General features: G+C 43.0%; 1 long non-coding RNA gene across 1 annotated transcript; it reads right to left on the reverse strand.

Annotated features, from left to right (window-relative positions):
* Positions 1-1,650: 1,650 nt before the first annotated feature.
* On the reverse strand, positions 1,651-4,578 carry LOC140740954 (uncharacterized). The gene is made up of 3 exons (XR_012101969.1): positions 4,474-4,578; positions 2,841-2,968; positions 1,651-1,793 (listed from the first exon to the last, which is right to left on the reverse strand). It is a non-coding gene; the product is annotated as an uncharacterized lncRNA (long non-coding RNA).
* Positions 4,579-7,894: the final 3,316 nt, after the last annotated feature.

Consider the following 7,894-nt stretch of genomic DNA (forward strand, 5'->3'; position numbering starts at 1 on the left):
GAATCTCAGAAAGGAGAGAAAAAGTATTGACATGAGTGGAAAACAGCTGAAATGCAGGACCCAAGGCAAGGATTTGGTCGGATGATAACCAGGCAATGATGTCAATCGGTTTTCCTCTCTGAATATTGCATTATTATCAGTAATGATACAATGATAGGAAACAAAATGCAGAATAAGAGAATGAATAACTAATAGATAGATAGATAGATAGATACTTTATTCATCCCCATGGGGAAATTCAACTTTTTTCCAATGTCCCATACACTTGTTGTAGCAAAACTAATTACATACAATACTTAACTCAGTAAAAATATGATATGCATCTAAATCACTATCTCAAAAAGCATTAATAATAGCTTTTAAAAAGTTCTTAAGTCCTGGCGGTAGAATTGTAAAGCCTAATGGCATTGGGGAGTATTGACCTCTTCATCCTGTCTGAGGAGCATTGCATCGATAGTAACCTGTCGCTGAAACTGCTTCTCTGTCTCTGGATGGTGCTATGTAGAGGATGTTCAGAGTTATCCATAATTGACCGTAGCCTACTCAGCGCCCTTCGCTCAGCTACCGATGCTAAACTCTCCAGTACTTTGCCCACGACAGAGCCCGCCTTCCTTACCAGCTTATTAAGACGTGAGGCGTCCCTCTTCTTAATGCTTCCTCCCCAACACGCCACCACAAAGAAGAGGGCGCTCTCCACAACTGACCTATAGAACATCTTCAGCATCTCACTACAGACATTGAATGACGCCAACCTTCTTAGGAAGTACAGTCGACTCTGTGCCTTCCTGCACAAGGCATCTGTGTTGGCAGTCCAGTCTAGCTTCTCGTCTAACTGTACTCCCAGATACTTGTAGGTCTTAACCTGCTCCACACATTCTCCATTAATGATCACTGGCTCCATATGAGGCCTAGATCTCCTAAAGTCCACCACCATCTCCTTGGTCTTGGTGATATTGAGACGCAGGTAGTTTGAGTTGCACCATATCACAAAGTCCTGTATCAGTTTCCTATACTCCTCCTCCTGTCCATTCCTGACACACCCCACTATGGCCGTGTCATCAGCGAACTTCTGCACATGGCAGGACTCCGAGTTATATTGGAAGTCTGATGTGTACAGGGTGAACAGCACCGGAGAGAGTACGGTTCCCTGCGGTGCCCCTGTGCTGCTGACCACCGTGTCAGACCTACAGTCTCCCAACCGCACATACTGAGGTCTATCTGTCAAGTAGTCCACTATCCAATCCACCATGTGAGAGATATTTGGAACAACTCAGTAGCAAGTAGCACCTTCCATGAAATGAAGTTAGTTAGGGTTTATAATTTTATAACTGCTACCAGCTTCAGAAATGGGACATACATAGGTTTCATGATGGTGCTGTGTTTAGGAGTACCAATGCCAAATTGACATCAGGCACCTATCCATCCTGTACTCTTTAGAAAAAAATATTCTACTGGACCAACTGATGTCAAATGTGTAAAGTATCGATTGTTGAAGAGAAAGTGAATAAATGACCCAATACTCACCCCAACCCATCAAAGCCAGTTTCTGTATGTAGCATTTGACATAAGCGTTGAATACTTTGATCAGCATCAGGTAGAGATGAAGTCCTTCAATTGCCATCCATGTGAAAGTGCACAGTAATGAATAGTGAAGGAGCACAGCCATCATCTTACAGAGACCATCAATCACCAGCTTACTAATCCACTCATTGGTCAGGAAATTCATATTCAGTAGAAAGCAAGCAATGCAGAGGTTAATGTGGATCTGGGTGGTGTGATCACCTTTATTCTTCCTAAAACAAAGAGACAACTAGATACCAACATTGTGAACTAGTCATACTTCAAGAACATTTCTGATTCTACAGAGATAATATCACATGGAAACAGACAATTCAGCTTTACACAGCCGTTTTAGTCATTTTCAAAGGGATTGGTGACTGTCAAGACAAGAGGGAAGCTACTGTGGGAACGGTGGTGGAATGGAGAACCAGATTCAGAACTGTGTTTACAGAAGGGACAGTCTGAATTCCAGGCAGAAAACATCTCTCAGCATTGACTCGGAATGTCCCCTTTCTGCCATTCTTCCCTTCTCCTTCTCCTCCCCTGCTTCTCCCCCTTCCTCCTCTCCCTCCCTTCCTCCCTCTGCTCCTGTTCCCCAGCCCTTTGAGACTCTGAATTGAGAGGCTGAGCTGCATTCTGTAGAGTGCAGTGACCACGAGCCACTGTGGTGCCGAGCTCCTCCAGAGAGTTTCACACACTGAAACACTTCATCAGCGAGCCTGGAGCCATCACCAAGGCTTTTGTTGTGCTTGTGTGGGATCCACACTGGAATCAGGAGCCAGGTGGTAAAGGAATCGATCACACCTTTGGTTTAACAGTGACTCAGGCAAGGGGGACACAGCTGGGTTACAGGCGGTGGCACCCAAGGAGTATGCCATCGGCTGTAACCTTATTCCAGTGCAGATGTCCTCAATTAGCATTCTGCATCCAGTAAGTAATGAGCATTCAGCTTTTAACACTGAGGACACCACTGTCAACACCCTTGTGTTGTAAAGGAATCAGCTTAGCCGTCAACTGGTTTGTAAAGTAGTGTCAGTGCTGGGTAATCTGTAGTTAGTGTCAGGGTCATTGTTGGGTAATTTATACAGAGATAGTTAGTGACAGTGTGAGTGATGAATAATCAGTGTCCATTTCTTTACTGCTCCATGGAAAGATAATTAGAAGGTTCACAGCAGAGACTGATCTGTGAAACACACAAGCTCCTGGGTGGACTGAGGTTACGACAAGGTGCAGTCTGATCAGTGATGCTCCCACAGAACTCACTGGATGGGGTCACTCACCTCACCACACAGTAAAGGAATACTGTGATGACTGAGAAGACGGCAGAGATCGCACAGCCAATCACTGTGATGTACGTTAATGACAGCTCATCTTTTTTATCCAACGTGTTGTTGTCCAGGCGTAAGTCCTTTGGGAAATAATGGTGATTGTTGAGCAATGATTAAACCTGTACTCAGTCTGATTTGTCTATTCCTGGAGGTGATTTAAATTTTTGAAAATAAATTTGGTTGAAAATTAACAATGCCTGAAATGCGTCTGATGTAAACTTGAACTGTTCCCAGGAAACAAGCGTCCCAGACAGAAGATCTGAACACATCTGCTGTTCATGCTGAAATGAGGCCACACCTCCCAGTGAGTAGTTTGGTCACACATGGAATCTGTCACTGCCATCTGGTGTAGTGTCTACAGATACACCCCAATCATGTTGCTGCTCGCTGTTGCACCAGTCAGAAATCACTAGTTGAATTCCAGACCCGGACAAGGCTCACACTGGTTGTTAGACTACATTGATTTCAAGGGGGATTGTACATCAATGAGTTTGGAGGCAAACAAGAAGTTGAGTTACTTTTTAAAATGATTCTGTTTTCCTCCCAACATATTTAGTGTCAGTATTACGAAGCACAAGAAAGCTACAGTGGGGAGATTACCATGTCAACCCTCAATGGGAGCTGATCCAAAATGGGATCAGGGTAAATGGGTGCTTGACGGTGAGCATGGTCAGTGCACCAATTGACGGTTTCCTTGCTGTATGACCCCATGATGATCACTGCTGTCCCCATTACTGAACAGCAGGTGGAAGTTCCAAAGGCAATACAAATTCCAGTGGCTATTCTGCCTTATGTCATTGTAGGTCACCATTAGTAAAATGCTGCCTTGGGCTGGACCTTGTTGGTATTCATGTCTTCTCTTGGAGTAGAACAGAGCTGCTCATGTTTATGGCCAAGTGCGTACATTTGCTGTATCATTAACCATGTGGGTGCCAAATCTCAGTACCGGGATGACTCCATCCTGACCAGGGGTGGGAGATTGGATGGCTGATTACTGTGTGGGTAGACATATTCAGGTCATCATATTTCCACAGGGTGATTTGGTGAAGCAGTTGACTTTGAGGGGTGAGCAGGACTGGCTGAAGAAGATGAAGAGTTGAAAAAAGGAAAGAGGAAAGTGGGCAGCTCAGTGGCAGAGCTAGTAGATTCTCTGTCTCATAGCTCCAGTGACACAGGTGAAATCCTGACTTTGGGAACAGTCTCTGCGAAGTTTACATGCTGTCCTTGAGGCCACATGTGTTTCCATTGGTTCCTGTGGTTTCCTCCCATATCCCAAAGTCCTGCAGGTGGAAGGTTATTTGTAAATTTCCCCAATGTCTGGGTGAGTATTGAGGACCTGGTGGGGGGGGGGGGGGAATTGTAGTGGGAGAATCTGGCGGGATGAGGGGGTTAGGGGGAGAATATTATGAGATTATTATAGGTTGGTGTAAATGAGTTCTGGGTGGTTAAATCAGAGTTTGGCTGAATGGCCTGTTGTGTGCTGGAGAAATCAACGATATAACTCAATGAAAGGGACAGACAGCTACGCCTTCTGCAGGTGACCAACTCATCTTTATTGGGAGGGGGGAACAAATGTAAAACCTACCAGCAGCACAGCAAAGAAGGTCAGATGGTCACACACACAAATGGTTTGATGACCCTTAACTGTTGTCTTACAGCCTGTGGAATTCCAGGAGTCTGAGATGTTTTCTGTAACATCAATTCAGGGTTTAAAGATTACACTGTGAGGTTTCCAACACTGTCTGAAATATTTAAACTGGTTTTCAGCTTACCATTTTCACTTTCAAACAAGAATACACATCGATATGATCCTTTCTGAAATATATGGATTTGTTTAGTTAGTTTGTGTGTTACCAGAAACCTGTTGCAATGACTGTTCAGCAATGTATACATGTACCAGTGTGGGCATCAAGGGTCTGTATAAAAGAGTCCGACTGGTACAACAGAACTAAACTGCTGATTAATAAGACTGTACATCTGAGCTGTCCCACTTGTCTGCTTAACCCGTTTTAGACTGATGTAAACATCAGCAATAATGTCACTTTCTGCTGTTGTTTAAAGACAGAAAACAAATTCAGAAAAGTCTCAAGAAATTGGGAGATGCTCTCAAAATATTGATGGTGATTCTTAGAGTTGGATTTCTATCAGAGCTGGCACAGTAGAGCTGCTGACCCACAGCTCCAGATACCTGGGTTTGAATCTGGCCTCAGATACTCTCTGTGTGGAGTTTGCAGGTTTCTTTTGTGACCATATATATTTCCACCAGGTGCTCTGGTTTTCTCTTACATTCCAATCACATGCTGGCTGGCAAAGTAATTGGCCTTTGTAAATTTACTAGGTCTTTATGTGTGTTGCACAATCTGGAGGTTGTCAGGAAATGTAGTGGAGGCTTGACCCAAAAGCAGAGCGGTGGAGACGAGTTAGCAGTAAATGATATTTTATTAATATACTGGAAAATAACAAGACATGAGGGGCCACAAAACCAGAGAGAACTGATACTTAACACACAAAGGTAACAGAAGTTTCAGAGCAACTGGATGAGGTTGGCTAGTTTGATGGGTGAACAAGGACTGGGGATGAGTGTTGGGTTTAAATAGGCTGCATGTGATGAGTTGGAAACAAGTGACAGGTGAGTCCTGTCAGCTGGTTGGAGACTGGAGGTGCCTGGCTGTGCAGGCCAGATGGGTGTGAGCTACTGAGAATGTGGGAAGGACAAAATATAGAAACATGGAATCGTTGATGATTAGTGCAGACATGGTTGGGCAAAAGGCTTGTTTCTTTGACGATTCGCTCTAACTTCATTCCACCCAATGCAATTATAAAGTGGAATTAGATGTCTTGTTCAGTGCTGTCATATTGTTACTGCTTTACTGCACAGAAGTCAGATACTTGGAGCCTCAAACTGCACCCAAACTGATTCATATCAATTAGATTATGTTAGTGTTAATAATGCATCAACAATAATGTGCACGGATAGAAATGAATTTAACAGCTCGATTTATGGGAATTAAATAAAACCATCAGACCATAGGACTTGAGACCATTTGGCCCATCCAGTCTGTTGCAGTTTTGCATCATGGTTGATTTATGATCCCTCTCAATCCCATTCTTTTGCCTTCTTCATGTAACATTTGACACCTTGGCTAATTAGGAACCTAACAACCTCTGGTTTAAATATACTCAATTAATTGGTCTCCCCAGCGATCTGTGACAATGAGTTCCACAAATTCACTAGTGTCTGGCTAAAGAAGTTCCTCCTAGTCTCTGTTCTAAATGGACATCTCTCTATTCTGTGGCTGTGCCCTCTGGTTTCAGATTCACTCACTGTAGGAAACATCCTCTCCATATCCTATTTAGGCTTTTCAATGTTTGATAGGTTTGAATGTGATCCTCCCTCATTCTTCTAACTTCCAGTGAGTACAAGCCCTGCACCAGCACACAGTGCTTATGTGTGTAAACTTTCATTCCCTGAATCATTATAGTGAACCTCCTTTGAAACCTTTCAACGCCAGCAGATCTTTTCTTAGATAGGGGGCCCAAAACTGCTCACAGTACTCCAAGTGCGGTCAACCAATGCCTTGTAAATGCTCAGCATTACATCCTTGCTCTTATCTTCTGGTTCTCTCAAAATGAATACTAACATTGCATTTGCCTTCCTTACTATAGACTCGATCACAAGATGACCTTCAGAGAATGCTGCACAAGGACTCCCAAGTCCCTTTTTCAACTTTCTCCCCATTTAGAAAATATTCTACACCTTGAGTCCTTCTACTAAAGTGAATGATCACACACTTTCCTACACTATAGTTCACTTGTTACTTTGCCTACTTTTCCAATCTGTCTAAGACTTCCTGTAGAATCTTTGTTTCCTCAACTCTCACTGTCCCTCCACCTATCTATGTATCATTTGCAAACCTGGCCACAAACCATCAATTCCATCATCCAAATCACTGACATGTAATGGGAAATGAAGCAGTCCCAACACTGTCCCCTGCAGAAAACCATTAGTCATAGGGAGCCAATCAGAAAAGTTGTCCTTTATTTCCATACTTTGCTTCCTTCCAGTCCCTCAATCTTCTATCCATGCTAGTATCTTTCCTGTAATACCATGGAGTACAATCTCTTATCGTGTTAACCAGCCTCATGTGCAGCAGCTTGACAGAGACCATTTGAAAGTCCAGGAAGACAACATCCACTGACTCTTATTTTTCTATCCTGCTTGTTATTTCCTCAAAGATTTGTCAGACAAGATTTCCCCTTAAGTAAACCGTGCTAACTTTGGGGTATTTTATCATGTGCTCCAGGTACCCTGAAACCTCATTCTTAACAATAGACTCCATCATCTTCCCAACCACTGAAGTCAGGCTAATTGGCCTATAATTTCCTTTCTTCTGCCTCCCTCCCTTCTTGAAAGATAGAGTGGCATTTGCAATTTTCCTGTCCCCCAGAACCATTCTAGAATTTAATGATTCTTAAAAGATCAACCTCTTTCATAACCTTCGGGTGTAGTTCACCTAGTCCAGGTGACTTATCTACCTTCAGTCCTTTCAGATTCCCAAGCACTTTCATCTGAGTAGTAACAATTACACTCACTTAAGCCCAGATGCTTTTGAACTTAAGGCATTCTGCTAACAGCTTCAACAGTGAAGACTGATGCAAAATGCTTGTTAGGTTTGCCTGCCATTTCTTTGTCCCTCAGTCCTACCTCTCTAGCATCAGTTCCCAGCAGTCTTAGATCCACTCTTGCTTCTTTTACACTTTATATACCTGTAGAAGCTTTTGGAGTTCTCTTATCTTATTAGCTAGTTTTCCTTCATATTCCATCTTTTCTTTTCTTATAGCTTTTTAAGTTGCCTTTTCTTGGTTTTTATAAGCTTTCCAATCCTCTAACTATACACTATTTTTTTGCTATATTATATACCCTCTCTTTTTCTTTATGCTGTCTTTGACTTCCCTTGTCAGCCAGGGTTGTGGCATTCTCCCTTTACAGGCCTTCTTCATCTTTG

The sequence above is a fragment of the Hemitrygon akajei genome, chromosome 17 (assembly GCF_048418815.1).
Source record: "Hemitrygon akajei chromosome 17, sHemAka1.3, whole genome shotgun sequence".
NCBI classification, from domain to species: Eukaryota; Metazoa; Chordata; class Chondrichthyes; order Myliobatiformes; family Dasyatidae; genus Hemitrygon; species Hemitrygon akajei.